General features: G+C 34.9%; 1 long non-coding RNA gene across 1 annotated transcript in view; it reads right to left on the reverse strand.

Moving 5' to 3' along the window:
* Positions 1–1,189: 1,189 nt before the first annotated feature.
* LOC141581963 (uncharacterized) overlaps positions 1,190–17,092 on the reverse strand; it is a 201,469-nt gene continuing 185,566 nt past the window's right edge. The window contains exon 3 of the long non-coding RNA XR_012514789.1: positions 1,190–1,304. This is a non-coding gene — a long non-coding RNA (uncharacterized LOC141581963). The remainder of the gene's footprint in view (positions 1,305–17,092) is intronic.

The following is a 17,092-nucleotide window of genomic DNA, read 5'->3' on the forward strand; positions in this document are numbered from 1 at the left end:
TGTGGAAGACAGTGTGGGGATTCCTCAAGAATCTAGAACCAGAAATACCATTTGACCCAGCAATCCTATTACTCAGTATATACCCAAAAGATTATAAATCATTCTACTATAAAGACACATGCACACGTATATTTACTGCAGCACTGTTTACAATAGCAAAGACTTGGAACCAACACAAATGCCCATCAATTATAGACTGGATAAAGAAAATATGGCACATATGCAGCCATAAAAAAGGGTGAATTTATGTCCTTTGCAGAAACTTAGATAAAGCTGGAAACCATCATTCTCAGCAAACTAACACAAGAATAGAAAACCAAACACTGCATGTTCTCACTCATGAGAGTTGAACAATGAGAACACATGGACACTGGCAGGGGAACATCACACACTGTGGCCTATCGGGGGGTGTTGGGGCTAGGGGAGGGATAGCAAGAGGTGGGGTGATTGGGGAGGGATAACATTAGGAGATATACCAAATGTAGATGGCAGGTGGATGGGTGTAGCAAACCACCAAGCCATGTATATACCTATGTAACAAATCTACATGTTTTGCACATGTATCTCAGAACTTAAAGTATAATAAAAAAATTTTTTTAATAATAATTTATAGGAGTATGAATTTTTCAGATGAATCTAATAAATTATAATCTAAATTAAATAAATATTTTGTGGTGATTTGGTAGTGCCGTGAGGCAGATAAATGGAGTCCTGCTGAGCTGTGTAGTATTAAGTCTGCTGGAAGTGTCTCATCTTTGTTGTTTCTCCATTGCCTTCAGAGAAATTCATCAGGAAACATCCAACACACCATTCTAATTTTGCCCATCTCTGACATGCTGATCTGAACACCAAGCCATTTCTTTTTTTATTAATTGTATTTAAAATGAAAAGCCATTTTAACATATCACTTTACACCCAATTCTAAAAGTGAAGATCTGGAGTAAAAAAACGTCATGTCTTAGATATTACCAACAGTTGTTCTACCAATCAACTATTTAATTCATTATCAATCATAAAAGTTCAAGTCTTGGCCGGGCAGGGTGGCTCACGCCTGCAATCCAGGCACTTTGGGAGGCCGAGGCAGGTGGATCACGAGGTCAAGAGATCGAGACCATCCTGGCCATTGTGAAACCCCGTCTCTACTAAAAATACAAACAAATTAGCCGGGCGTAGTGGCACGCACCTGTGGTCCCAGCTACTAGGGAGGTTGAGGCGGAGGAATCGCTTGAACCCAGGAGACTGAGGTTGCAGTGAGCCAAGATTGTGCCACTGTTCTCCAGCCTGGTGACAGAGCAAGACACCATCTAAAAAAAAAAAAAAAATTCAAGTCTTTCTCATTCCAGATTTCAGAGTAAGGCTGCTAAAAATAATACCACCACCAATAACAACAATAAATCACAAAAAAATGAACGTGCCACATTCATGTCAATGCTAGCATTGATTAAAAATACTTAAAAAGATAGCCACGATTTTTTAAAATAAAGCCATCAACAACAGAATAATTAGATAACATTTTCTTTCTTTTTTGTTTTCTTTGTACTTTGAGCTCTGGGGTACATGTGCACATCCTGCATCCTGCAATATTGTTGCATAGGTCTATACATGCCATGGTGGTTTGCTGTCTCCACTCCCCACTGCCCCATCACCTACATCAGTCATTTCTCCAGGTGTTATCCCGCCCATCCTCCCCACTATCCCGTCCCTCCCTTACCTCCCCTCCAACCCCTGCACCTATCCCTGAGTGTTGTTCTCTTCCCTGTGCCTATGTGTTCTCATTGTTCATCAACTGCCTGTGAGTGAACACAGATGGTGTTTGGTTTTCTGTTCATGTGTCAGTTTACTGAGAATGATGGTTTCTAGATTCATCTATGTCTCTACAAAGGACACAAACTCATCATTTTTTATGGTTCCATAGTATTCCATGGTGTACATATGCCACATTTTCTTTGTCCAGTCTATCATTGATGGGCTTTTGGGTTGGTTGTTTAAATGCTACTTGTCTTTATTTAGCACTTTTCAAATAAAAATTCCTGAAATAATAATATTTAAAATGCTTTAAGTTCTATTTAGTGATTTATGTTTGTCTTTTTCAAATAAATTTTTAAAAACCTCAGTGTTTTAGAAAGAGATTTCTATAAACTATTTTCCATCATGCAATTACTAATTTGGACCTGATTAAGACATCATGTTTGAAGACCTCACACAATGACCTAAGATTAGTGATTAATAACTGATTGTAGTGTTTAATGGACGTTTAGATCACCTTAAATATATTTGGTTATGCTTCTTCTTATGGCCCAAAGCTCTTGAGTGATCTTTGTTTCTGAGTTAAGAAAACAAACAGGATCAAACACATACCTAATGGTCCTTGGTAGTCCTAGATAGATAGAGAAGAATCAGTGTTGTCAAGAAATTGTAGAGCATGCATGGTGGCTCATGCCTGTAATCCCAGCACTTTGGGAGGCTGAGGAGGGTAGATCATTTGAGGCCAGTTCAAGATCAGCCTGGCCAACATGGTGAAACCCTGTCTCTACTAAAATACAAAAATTAGCTAGGCATGGTGTGTGTGCCTATAGTCCCAGCTAGTTAGGAGGCTAAGACACAAAAATGTCTTGAATCTGGGAGGCAGAGGCTACAATGAACCAATGTCATGGTACCTCATACCAGCCTGGGCGACAGTGAGACTCCATAGCAAAAAAAAAAAAAAAAAAAAAAAAAAGAAAAGAAAAAAAAGAAATTGTAAAAGAAAAACACATATCCAAGAACATACCCAAAAAATAAAAATAATACAACAGTATTGATTAAAGCTGTGACTACCCCTAAGGGTAGGATTTTCACAACCCAGTTGAGAAACTTTCAAAACTTTCTTTGAGCAGACAACAGAAGACATTTCATTATATATTCATTCCTCAGTAAGATAAGGGCAGTTTCTATTTGTCATTGAAAAACTTTCAGGATGAAAAATCAGAAATTTCCTTTCCATAGACTTCAGAAAGTCATTTACTCATTGGCCCACTGAACAACAAAATCATTTTGAAGCATTTTAAAATGTCTTTTTAATATTGATTTTTCATATCAATGTATTTTGTCTGAAAAAAATGACCCATACATATGATTTAATAGATTGGTGACTATAATTAATGATAATGTATTGTGTTCTTAGAAAATGCTAAGAGAGTGTTCTCACCATATTAATAATAACTATATCAGGTAATGCATTTGTTAATTAGCTACATTTAATCATTCTACTATATATGTACTTCAAAAATTATGCATAATAAACACATAATTTTATATCTCAATTAAAAATAAATTTGAAAAAATACATATATTTTTATCATGAACAAACGTTTTAATTGAAAAGAAGTATTGCATTTTTACAAGATTCATTTCTATTTATTGATATTATTTACAGGATACTTAAAATCAATATTAAAATGTTAAATATACAATCCTACACAGTTTCACTAAAATATGTTTACTCCTTATGTTTTGTATATGTAAGCATTCAATGAATTATTTTGACATTAGTGAGTTTGGACTATTTTAGTTAAAATACTTTACTCATGCTCCCAATTTCAGCAGCTATTGTTTATATTTTTTTGCCAAATCCTAAAATTCAAAGTGGTGACATCCAGCTAGTATTTTTTTTCTGGGATAGTTTTCAGTTTCTAATCTAATCTGCTTCTTTCCCACTTCCTTTCTTTCTAGCAAAATATGTTTATTTAAGTCTTCATACCTATTTTTGCATCCAGCCAGCCTCCAACTGTTGACTACTTATTTCCCATTAATGCATGGAATTAAGCCACTTAGTTCTCGATGGCACAATTTCTGAGATTTAGGTACACTGTGTCAAATGGAAATAAATGCTAAAAAAGCTTTGGAAGTAAGTCCAGTCATTGTTCCTGTGGTAGTTGCTGTTAGACCTGTCACTTATGCATATAGCTTATATTTTCACATCTCAAAATATGTGAAGTCTGATATGGTTTGGCTGTGTCCCCACCCAAATCTCACTTTGGACTGTAATAATCACCATGTGTTAAAGGCAGGGTCAGAAAATGATTGAATTATAGGGGTCATTCCCACATGCTCTTCTCATGGTAGTGAATAAGTCTCATGAGATCTGATGGTTTTATAAATCTAAGTTTTTATGCACAAGCCCTCTTTTACCTGCCACCGTGTAAGACATGTCTTGCTTCCCCTTCACCTTCTACCGTGATTATGAGGCCTCCCTAGCCACGTGAAAGTGTTAGTCAATGAAATCTCTTTCCTTTATAAATTGTCCAGTCTCCAGTATATCTTTATTAGCAACCTAAGAACAGACTAATACAGAGTCTATACAAATTGTATTTTAAAACAAATTAGAATTGGTGGGTTAATTATTCCACAGGTAGTACAATAACAGTTCAAATGATCCGTTTACAACAACTATCTCAAATTAGTTTGGGAAATCAGGAGCTCACTTTCTGGACTTAAAACAGCACAATCAAGATGGAAAGAAAATCATACCCTCTGAACTTATGCCTCCTATTTGGGAAAGGATTAAATTTACAACATTTCTCTCTCAGTGTCAAGTCTATTTGTTTATTTTGGGAGAAAAACATGTTCTTGCCTCTGAGTTTCACCCTAGAATCCCTTTGGAAAATAATTGGATCAAGATGATACATTCTTGGTTTTAAAAAAACACAGAATCCATAGCTAGCATTTTTGGGGTTTGGTTTATATCCAAGTTTCAATAACTGGCACTTAAGGTAAGTCCTGCACTCATTTGTTCAGAGGCTTGATGTTTTCTGATGGCTAAGGGCAAACTGTTATGCATAGCTGGCTAAGATTCTGGGTGTAGGTGGTTCTGACTAGAGTTGGCACTAACTGACAGGAAGGAAGGGATTTCAAAATTTAAAGGGGATTTATTCATGAAGAACACATAAAACAAATACAATTTTCTATAATTTCAAAGTGATCCCCCTTAAGCAGCTCCTTGGTATGGACTTTAGCAGGTGTTGGCAAATGACAAAGTTATGTTTAGTGAATGAGAGTCGCTCTAGCCCACGTGTTATATCACTATAGTCCATTGGGCAGCATCATTGCAAGGCATGGAAAAGTATGCTCTTAGAGTTTTAATGTTTAACTTCAATAAATATATTTTTACACCTTTTCCTTAACTTATGCCTCTTTGTCTTTTTTAATCTGAAATGGATTCCCATAGGGATTCTGTTTTTTTTTTTTTTAAATATTTTTTTCAAGATGGGTGTCTTACTATGTTGCTTAGGCTGGTCTCAAATTCCTTAGCTCAAGGGACCCTCCTGTTTCAGCCTCCCAAGTAGCTGGGAATACAGGTGCATGCCATCATGCCCAGCTGGGATGCTGTTAGTTAATTAGCAACAAAAGTATTAATAGTTCTAATGAGTGAAAAATAAATTAGCTGACTTCTGTGCCAAGTAGGTTAGAAAGAGGGCAAACAGATTTCTCTGAATAGCATGGCAGCCATATGTTCCCTAATTGTTTTTATACTTACGTCCTTATACTGTTTTTCTTTGGAGCAACTACTCAATGCTAAGTAGTGGTAAGTGCTTTGAATGCATTAATTTGTGTTATCTTCTAACAACTCAATGAGATATTGGCTACAAATTTATAACTGATGAAACTTGAGCTTAAAGCTGTTAGGCAATTTCTGCAAGGTTATGGTACTTCTATCTCTAAGAGTGAGTTTCTGACACCAAAATCTGTAATTTATGCTATAAAACCTCTGCTGAATTTTTTTTATGTCTTACTTAATGAGATGACACAAGTACTCTTTACACTAAACATCAGTTGTTCGTTTTGGTATTAGTTTTATTTTTTTGTAGATACGTTATTCACTTTAATTGGTCAGGGTATTTAAGTGAACTATGTGTTGCTGCCTCAATGCTTATTTCTGCTTTTAGAAAGTATTTCTACATTGAAACACTAATATGCTTTCAAAACCATTTTGAAAATGTAATTACAAAATTTAGTACCCCAAGAAATTAATATAGGTTCAATTTGCTCAACTAAAACAAAACACGTACTTTTGTTACTCAAAATGAGTAAATGCACACTTGCAAGAGTAATGGACGCATCAAAACCTAAGGTAACAACAAAGAAGATATATCAATATAAATCATAAGTATTTCAGAAACTTCAGTTTCATTAGATCAGAATCTTCTTAATGTTTAACTTTATTCAGATAAAGAATGCCCTAAAACCTCAGTTTGGAAGCACACAAATTGTTTGAAAATTTTGCATTTTCACTTCAGAGTTATTTTAATTAATAAAATTTGTTATTAATTTCATGAATATTGTCATGCACACAAAATATAACATTTCTCAATACCTGGATTACTTTGATTGAAATCCCTCATGTGAAAAATAACACAATCTTGGTGTTTTCCTAGTTCTTAATTAAATCATGTAAAAACAACAATGTACATAATACAGTGAATTTACATCAAAATATGAGAAATACGATGAGCTTTACCATCTTTATGCAGGCTTTTCTTGTTAAATACTTGTCTTGCCTGGTTGATTTAAACTCTTCTGGTTTTAATGCATCTTAATATATCTTGACACAGGAGTGTAAAATAAGATGCATTGAGTGTTTTCAGGTATAAAAAATAGTAATTAGCAGTTACTCTCACTGATTCTGCTGAAGCCAAGAATCCTGTATCCACCTCTTGGGTGAAGATTATCTTTAATTTATTATACGAATATTGTGATAAGAAAAATAATTGAACTAAATTACAATATACAGTAAGTGGGATTATAAGGATACCAGACTACCCTGAATTTAGTGGAATTTTTCTTATTTTTTTCTGATGTGTAGTCCTGTTTAAAACAGAAAAGTTCATTTTAGAGTGTAGTAATTAGGAAATATTGTCAAGCAGTTTGATAAAATAGATGTTGTTTGACTATATATATATAACAAACTCGTGTTAAAATTGAATGCTATCTAAAGAATACAATTTAATACAGGTATGAAATGGCTTAACTGTTGAAAAGTGAGGAGAGTATCACATTCTTATTCTTTAAGATGGGAAAGTATATGCATGGTGAAGATGACTTCTCTGAGATGGTAGTACACGTAGTACACTACTGATCATTCTCAAGTCTCTAAGTATCATCTATGTTTTCTATTACTTTAACATATGCTAGAGTTGTATCACTTGCCATCATACAACATTTTCATGTAAGACAGCTTAACTTTTTAAAATTAAACATTGATTGAGTTTTGAATATTGAACTGCTCTTGGCCACTTGATCACAGTGTACCATTTTCTTAATATTGTGCTTAAATCAATTTGCTCATATTTTGGTAAGAATATTTGCATTATATGTATAAGCAATATTGGTCTGTAGGTTCTGTTTTGCATTGTGTTTTTCTCTCTTTGCCTGGTTTGAGTACCAGAGAAAAACTGTTTCAATAAAATAAATTTGGAAATATTTCTATTCTATTTTCAGAAACATTTTGTGTAGTATTGATGTTCATTCTTCCCTAAATTTTCAGTGGAATTCTCCATGGAAACCACATGGGTCTGGAGATTTCTTTATTGTTTTTTGCATTATAAGTCCTATTTTCTTAAAATGTATTAAGGCTGTTCAAATTATCTACTTTTATTGGATGACTTTTGACAGTTTATGCTTTTTAGAATATTGGTCCATTTCATCTTAATTGCCAAATTTTTATGTATAACATTGTTATCAGTATTCCCTTATTCTTTAAATGTCTGCAGAGTCTGAAGTGGTATTCTTTACCTCACTTCTGATATTGATACACGTGTTTTCTGCCTTTTTTAAATCATCAGTCTTGGTAAAGAATCATCAATTTCATTGATTGTTTAAAAAATCAGCTTTTTCCCATTGACTTTTTCCCAATTTCATTGATTTATATTATTTTTATGGTAGCAAGATAATGTAGAAACCCATAACTATCCTTGGCAAACTTCTTGAGTTAGGGAGTAGCATAAAGTATATATGGGAATGATAACTTGCCTCTTTTTACTTAGTAATTCTGTGGCTAGTAACTTTCAATGGGATCTAGGAAAAGAGAGACATCGAAATCAGCCCAAGTTTTGGTATAGGAAGCTGTACTACATGAACCTTTCATCTAGAATAATTGATTTGATTACCAAACAATCAAACAAAAAAAGGATTGCTGTTACATAAGAGTGACACAAAGAAATATTTTAGTAGTGATTAACACTACATACAAATCTTAGCTTACAGGAATATTAAGGTGTGATTGTGACAGAAACAAAAGATGAAACACTTCTCAGGTTTGAGTGTAGATTATAATAGAATCTAAGAGTTTCCCTTTCCATTTTCCACCATGAGTTGAAGCAGCCTGATGTCCTCACCAGTAGCAGCTGCCCAGACTCAAACCTTCTAACTGCCGGAATCACAAGCCACATAAACTATCTTTCTTTTTAAATTACCCAGGCTTGAGTATTCTGTTACAGAGACATCTCATGCCAGTTAGAATGGCCATCATTAAAAAATCTGGAGACAACAGATGCTGGAGAGGATGTGGAGAAATAGGAACACTTTTACACTGTTGGTGGGAGTGTAAATTAGTTCAACCATTGTGGAAGACAGTGTGGTGATTCCTCAAGGACCTAGAAATTGAAATTCCATTTGACCCAGAAATCCCATTACTGGGTATATATCCAAAGGATTATAAATTGTTCTATTATAAGGACACATGCACACGAATGTTCATTGCAGCACTGTTTACAACAGCAAAGACTTAGAACCAACCCAAATGCCCATCGATGATAGACTGGACGGGGATAATGTGGCACATATACACCATGGAATATCATGCAGCCATGAAAAAACGATGAGTTCATGTCCTTTGTAGGGACATGGATGAACCTGGAAATCATCATTCTCAGCAGACTGACACAAGAACAGAAAATCAAACACTGCATGTTCTCACTCATAATTGGGTATTGAACAATGAGAACACATGGACACAGGGAGGGGAGCATCACATACTGGGGTCTGTGTGAGGGGAACTAGGGGAGGGACAGTAGGGGATGGGGAGTTGGGGAGGGATAACATGGGAAGAAATATTAGATACAGGTGATGGAGAGGAAGGCAGCAAACCGCATTGCCATGTATGTACCCTGGCAACAATCTTGCATGCTCTGCACATGTACCCCAAAACCTAAAACACAATAAAATATATCTTTAAAAAAGGAAAAAAAAAGCATGAGGATAATACATCAGAAATCCATTAACAAGATAAATATTTCTCTCCTTTTTAAGTGAATTACAACTGCAGAGCAGGAAACACATTAGCACACCACTCTTGAGACTTTAACAGAGAACCATTTATATTGGTGTTATAAGATTAATTGACCTAATGAAGAGAAATCGGACTGCTACACAGTTCACAAGCTGAGAGCAATCAGGAAGCCAAATGAAATGTGGTTCACTTCAGTATCCCTTTTTCCAAATAAATGTAACCTTTCTTAATCATGGAGAAACACTCCATATGCACCACTGCGAGTACTCGATCCATGACAATGAGCAACTTTCCTTCTTCCCAAGACCTAAGGTTTATCTGGGCAGGTCTAACAAAAACCAGACAACAGGTTATATGAGGAATTGACTAAGCTTTCTTTTGATTTCTTCTGTGTTTTTTTTTTTTTTTTTTTTTTTTTTCATGGGAATCTGCCTTTGTTGGGAGAATTCTAAGGGTGTCAAATGCAGACATATGTGTATGTTTTGGAATGTAGTGCTGTGGAAAATTACCAACAGATCGTAAAGGCAAGATCAGATAGGGTGGGGCAGTAATAGAGACTCTTCTGGGAAGGGTGAAAGCCAATGTAATGAACCATTGAAAAATTATTTGCATGACTTGAAGGAGAGCATTTCCTTTTCCCACGTTTTATCATCTAATGTCACTACAGTGGCTTTGACTTCCTCTCCATATCATATCAAATCCCCTTGATGTCAAATTTAAGACCAACTCCCTATTTTTGATAAGATTAGGTTCTATGTCACTCTCAGTCCACCTTCTTTTTAGTCTCACTATCAAATACCATTCTTCCTTTCATCATGCATTCTATTATAAAAAGTCTACTTCTACTTCTATCAGGCAAGGCCAGCTAAATTGTTCTTTTCTTAGTAAACTTTGCAAAAAAAAGTTCTCAAATTTCAGGTGAATGTGTATTAATGCACAAGGCAGTGTTTCAGTATTTCATACATTGTAAGCAATTAAGAGAAGTTTAATCTTAAAAATTACATAACCAAATTGAAATGAGGATTTTAAAAATACTACTAATTATTAGCAAGTATATTACATGTATAAATCTATTAGATATATTTAAACTTTATTTTGAACAACATTTAACCTTAAAAAATTGTGTAAACAGTGAAGCTGATTCTCATGTTTTGAATATATACTCATATTCACACTACATTCAATTTATATACACAACCTGATATTATGCTCCCATTGCCATGGAAACAATGAAAACGATGATGGCTAATAGTGCTGAAAATTATTGCATCTTTTACATTTTTAATTTATTATTTAAGAAATTAACTTAAAGTTTCATTTTCCACCTTTTTGATAATAGCTTTCCCTAGAAAAGTGCCATGTATTATTAATAGCATAAATTTGTTATGAAGGAATTTCCAGCCACGTGTGATCAGTATGAGGCTGACAAATGGCAATGTTTTCATTTTGCAAGTAAAATTTATATAACAAAGGCACGAGTTCTGTTTCCTTTATTCTCTCTTTATCAAATCCGTATGTATTATGATTATATGCATCTGTCAATGGCTATAGTTAAATATTCACTGATTGCTCCTGCTAAAATTAAGTCCAATGTTAATAAATATTTTAATTAAAATAAAAATTCATGGGATACCATTATATGTTTTAGGATTATATTGATAAATTCAGTCAAGGTCCAAAAATCACCAAGAATTATGATACTCAAGATTAATGTAACACTCATATACATTTATCAAAGCAAATTCCATAATTCTACTTTTTTAAATTCATTTTTGAGACAGTGTCTCTCTCTGTTGCCTAGGCTGGAGTGCAGTGGTGCTATCTCAGCTCATTGAAGCCTCTGCATCCCAGATTCAAGTAATTCTCCTAACTCAACCTCTCGAGTAGCTGGGACTACAGGCGTGCAACCACCAGCTAATTTTTGTATTTTTTATTAGAGATGGAGTTTCACCATGTTGGCCAGGCTGGTCTTGAGCTCCTGGCCTCAAGTGACCTGCCGGTCTCAGACTCCCAAAGTGCTGGTATTACATGTGTGAGCCACCATGCCTAACCAATTATCAATTTTAGCATGTTCTTCTTAAGATTGTATAGTGAATGAAGAATTTCTAGAAGCTAATACTAATGAAACAACCTGTGTCAAAAATTCTGCATGACCACCCTTACAGACAAAGAAAGGATGTTGGTTATTTCAGACAGAAACAGTATTTTTATGTTAAAAAATATATTATATGCTTGTTAATACTTTGCATTCATGTGTCTTAAACTTTGCTTTGAAACTAATGCTACTCCTTTATTAGGTAGTCTCCATTAACAGAGTAGTTAATAAATTCCAAACATAAAACACAATTATTTCAATCAAAATGTAGTGGGCTTTGTTTTGTTTTGTTTTGTTTTGTTTTTTGATAAGGCATATCTGAAAATACCTGGCAACTCTATAGGAAATCTAAGTGCAGTTGCCTCTCTGGGCACAACAACATGGCCTATCTATATAGCAAAAACTTTGCAAAGGCTACATGTAATTTGCATTTAATCACTATAGAACCTGATGTAAAACCTTAACCATAGCAGATTAGCAGACAGTAGCTGCCCAAAAATCCAGGGCCTTGAAATTGAGTCACTAGTGAATATACAGCCATGATAAGAACCTGAGGGATGCCCAGCTGAGCATCTGAACGCCATGTGGTGACCTCATTTTTTCAGGACTACTATCCTGGTTTTCATCCAGTCTGAGGTAAGAGCTGGCATCTAAGAACTTCCAGTTCCAAGACTGTTATTTGACTGTTTTGATCTGTAGCAAGAAAAATAATTTTAGGCATTCTAAAATCTTTGCTATTAGTGAAGTGTCTCTGAACAGCACTATTACCTACCACTAGTCTGGTTATACACTGCATAACTCTAGGAGGTGCCATTTAAAGAGTAACTTGTATGGACAGTGTTCCTATAATTGTGTATTGCACAACTTATATGGCTGTACATGATGACTCTCACTACTGTCTTAGAAGTATGCTTATTCCTGAAATAACAGAGCCACCCCTTGAAATATTTTATATACAAGGATATTACAATGCTCTTTCTGCTCTCTTTATATTTTTTAACTGACAACAATTAATTACTTTGTAATTACTAAGTATTTCTTGCTGTTTATAGTGATTTTAAGTAATACAAGGTATCACAAGTAAAACATTAGTTTTTTATTCTTGTACTTCAAGTTCATTCTCCTGAGATAATGATTATAAATGATTCAAGCTATTTGATATGCATCAGCTCAGATCCTGTAATTTGTTATTACACATGCTTATTGTATATTTCAACCAAAATTAAGTCATACTGAACCTTCCAATTTGACATTTGCTCTTGTTTTTTCTCCAGAATAAAATATGTTCTGGGCATCTTCCCAAGTTACTATAGTATATTGATCTGTTTTACTTCTTGATTGTGTAAAATTGCTGCCATCTGTTAATATAACAAGTGGAAAGGAGGTGGGAGAAAAATGAGCTTGGAAACAGGTAGTGGGAACGTGAATCTGTACACACACATGAGACAGCCGCTCAGCAATGTTTGGTGCAAATGATTCTCTTTTTTGAATTGAGATGCGGTCTTGTATTGCCCAGACTGGAATGGAGGGTCCATTCACAGTTGTGATCATGGCACGCTACAGCCTTGAACTTTGGGGCTCAAGTGATCCTCCTGGTTTAGCCACTGGAATAGCTGAGACTACTTGCACCCACCTGCAAATGCTCAGAAATTTGATTCTTGATGTGCACTATTGGAGAATACCCATAAATGTTTACCAGTACACAGTTTGAAAATAAGACTCAATGTATAAGATAATAAGCTACTGTAGTTAAAATGGATAAACCGTATTCATGTATGTTATATTACTAATAGGTAGAAGGATAGTTCAATGTTGATTGTAAAAAGCAGACTGCCCAATTATTTTACAAATTTATAAACATATAGTGAGAAATGCAGTGCTATTGATTGTTCATAGGTGTGTGTGTGCACACATACATACACACAATGTTCGAACATGACAAATAGGTGTGTGTGTGCACACATACATACACACAATGTTCGAACATGACAAATAGGTGTGTGTGTGCACACATACATACACACAATGTTCGAACATGACAAATAGGTGTGTGTGTGCACACATACATACACACAATGTTCGAACATGACAAATAGGTGTGTGTGTGCACACATACATACACACAATGTTCGAACATGACAAATAGGTGTGTGTGTGCACACATACATACACACAATGTTCGAACATGAAAAATAGCTTAGTGATTTTAAAATTTGAGTTGGTAAAAAACTTTATATTGCTACATAGAAAAATAGGAATCAAAAAGATTTAAGTAAATTATAGTACATTCAACAGTAGAATGTACATTTGCATAGTTCTTACTGCAATTTATATTGATGAAATAATAAGAGTAATCAGAGTCTTAGAAATGGGAACTTGGGATTTGTCTTGCTTAGTTATTATGCACAAAAGAGAGGAGCTTGCTTTTAGAGAAGGAGTGAAATAACAGCTTTTCTTTTAGCATCAAATATTTATAGAAAGCTAAATAAAACATATGGCAATGCAAAAATATTATATAGCATCAAGAAATCAAGATTCAGTCTCACCCAATCACATATCGCTTCTTCTCTGTATGTAAAGAAAGTAATTCAACACAGGGTATTTTTGTCTAAAATAACATTTGAAAATAAACGAAAACATGACTTTTATTCAAACAGTAAATGAAATATACCTGAAGCACTTTTCAAAAGCCATTTTAAAATTATTTACTTACTTGCCTACTTCTTCTTCCTCTTTGCTTTTTAAATATAGACCATTTAAGCATGTGTAATATCATGGAATGTATGCAACAGTGGTTTAGATAATTGCACATACTTTTCCCCACAAATTGAACCTGTTATCTCTTGTTCCCTCTCTGGTTGGAAAGAGCCAAATATATATATATATTCATTCAACACAGCTATTTTACATGTCTATTCTGTCCTAATCAGGGTGTTCAAAAATGCAAATCCCTTCTTCTTTTTAGCAAGAGCTGAGTGTCACTCATTGGAAGGATTAAAGCCCATAGTGATTTCCATGTAAGATTTATGAGCATTTAATTTGAATGTATTTTTTAAAGTCTGTTATAAAGATTACTACCGGTATCTCTTGCTAGACATAGGCTTGTACCAGGAATTTAGGAGTGTCCTCCTGTGGGAGAGAGTACCTTTGAAGCATTTCAACAATATCAACTGGAAGATCTGTTAAGTGAATGTCCATTTATCCTGTTGGAATACATATGAACCCAGTTAAAGTTTTCTGACTATTTTTTTTCAGTAATGTTAGTGTTACTCTCATCAGGCAATCACCTACTAAGTATGTAATTAGAGTACATGAAATAGAAAGTGTGTGCTAAGCATCAGAAAATTAAATGCCACACATATCTGGTCAAGAAGTAGAGCACGAAGGCTATCTTCCAAAATATTTGTAATCTACTTCAGTCATGGCATATATCAGATTGAAAAGCAAGTTGAACAGTCAGTGTAATTTTTCATCGGCAATTCTAACAGCTGTGACATATTTAAAGCCATATTTAGCAGAATGGGAACCAGGTGATACTATATAGCTGATTAAGAAAAATATATGTGAAAACAGTAACTGATTAGAGAACATATATTAAAATGTGCAACCTGATAGTCTTCTTCCAACAAAAATAAACATCAGTGCACTCTCTGCTTTTTCTAAATCACAGTACATTGCTCAACTCAGCTTGGCAATTTAAATGCATAGATAAGCAAACTTCCCTTGTATTTTATGTGTGCAAACTTTTGAATTGAAGTTTTGATCTGAGTACATTGTGTGAATGGAAAACTAAGTTTTCCTGCCAATGTCAGTGAAGTATACACACACATACAAACACACACACACACACACACACATACAAACACACACACACACACGGTGGTTCTTTGCAATATATTTTTTGAGGGGGTAATCTATTTTAATGACATTCGCTATTTATATATTTACAAAAAATACATATTATAGCTTAACAAAAAAGTACAACTGCACACTAAAAGTTGAGATACCCATCTGCAGCAGACCTACCCTGTTTCATTTGGAGAAAGGACAGTGGGAAAAAGACAGCAGTCTCAGACCAGAGATGCTCCTGTCTTCCTCCCTAGAACGCAATGCGGTTTCATCCTGATATTCAACCTCTCATATAATTCCTTGTTAGGAAGATGGCTGAACTTGGGAGGTAAACAGGAGTGGTGTTGTTGAGGAGCAGAGGGAGGTACAAGACATGGTGGAAGAAGTTGAAGAGGGATCCTGAGGAAGGGCAAATGAGAGTGGGTAACTAAGGAATTAATCAGGAGCTAGAAGCTTCTATTTGTAATTCCAGAATCTGGGAATCTGGCAAGAGTAGGGAAGAAAAAGAAAATGCAGAAGGGAGACTGGCCTGGAAGTTGAGGAGAGAAGGAGACTTCTTTATCTCTCTCTCCCTTTTGTATAGTTCCACTCCTTTATGTTAACCCCAGTCTGTGACAGGGCAAGAGAGGTTCTGGTCACAAACTAGTGTTTGTGTCCCCATGGGAAAAAGGGAAAAAATAATCTAGGAAGTAAACTGCAGAGCCGGCAGAAAAAGCTGGGGTCCTTCTTAGTAAGACACAGCTCCTGGCTGAAGGGAACAACAAAAAGCACTTGAGTTTCATCACTGATGGAGTATAGGTGACAACAAGAGAGAAGATGAGGGTGCCAAAGACCACCATCAGAGTGCCAAACTCACTGTTTTCTTTGAATTAATCCCACTCTTTTCTCCATTCATGAACCAAACCATAGGCTGTATATTTCATCACTGAAAATTACCAGTTTATTAAATGTTGCTTAATTCCAATTTAATTGAGAGAAAGGAAGATAAAGTATGTGTGCTTGCAATAAGGACTGTTTTTTGTCTATTAAGGGATTTGGGGCATCACTGCCTGAAGGAGAACAACACATTCTAAATATGTAGAAACTCCAACCAATGGTAACTCTGCAGGACAGCAGAACTGTCCTTAATCACGTGCTGACACGTCAAAGGTGCTACAAATTCGGTTTTCCTCAGCCATTTGCCCTAAAAGGCTCTGGTAAAATCTGTATTTGTGGAATGTTTGGACCTACTTAATCAGTAGCACTGGCAGTGGGACCCAGGAATATACATTTTAATATGTCTGTCTGTACTTCTATACTTGTTCAGGTTTGACAACAACTCTTTTGAGAAATCCATGCTTTTTTTCAGAAAGCGATTTGAGGCATTTTTTCATATAGTAATGTATTTACCAGTGTATTCAAATTTTTCTAGATATTGATTCCCTCCAAATTCATGTTACATCTCAATAGCCTTGGAACCAGTTTCTAGAAAACTTATCGTTTGTTTTATCTTTGAATATTTTACAAGTTCTCATACCTTTCATTCTCTGATAGCTATTTCCTTGTTAGTCCCAAGTCATACCATCTCTAACATCTCATTCAGGTAAATGGTTAAGCCAGTAATTACAGATTTTTTAGAAATTACAACCATTACCATGAGTTTATTCTTGACCACTTTCTTTTTAGGTATTCACTTTAATGACATTTCCTCAAACAGTCTTTCCTGATGATCCTGGCTAAAATAAACTACTATAAACTTGACATTTTCTAACACACAGTATTATATTTTTGTTTATGTTAATGCTATTTTTAAAATTTATCATGAAGTTTATTGTCTGGTCCCCCCACTTGTGCATAAATTCCATCAGTATAAAGATCATATCTAGTTTGCTTATACTTATAGC

This window comes from Saimiri boliviensis, chromosome 18 (assembly GCF_048565385.1).
Source record: "Saimiri boliviensis isolate mSaiBol1 chromosome 18, mSaiBol1.pri, whole genome shotgun sequence".
Taxonomy (NCBI): Eukaryota; Metazoa; Chordata; class Mammalia; order Primates; family Cebidae; genus Saimiri; species Saimiri boliviensis.